The sequence below is a fragment of the Penaeus monodon genome, chromosome 34 (genome assembly GCF_015228065.2).
Source record: "Penaeus monodon isolate SGIC_2016 chromosome 34, NSTDA_Pmon_1, whole genome shotgun sequence".
NCBI classification, from domain to species: Eukaryota; Metazoa; Arthropoda; class Malacostraca; order Decapoda; family Penaeidae; genus Penaeus; species Penaeus monodon.
Window position 1 is genome coordinate 33,560,358 of NC_051419.1, and position 264 is coordinate 33,560,621.

The window sequence follows — 264 nt, forward strand, 5'->3', positions numbered from 1 at the left end:
AGACCGATTTGGCGGGAAAGTTGGTTATTAGGCTACGTTCTAGACACACACAGGTTGGCGTCTTCCGCGTGCAATGTTTATGAGGCTACGTTCTAGACGCACGTTGAGGTTTACGTTTTCCTGTGGTCGTTTTTGTTAGGCTACGCTCTAGACGCAGACGCAGGTCGTCGTCGAAACAGGTTTATGACTTTTCGAAGTTTTGGGGCTACGTTCTAGACGTTTGGCCTGTCGACCCATTTTGAAGGGTTTTATTTTTTACTTTTT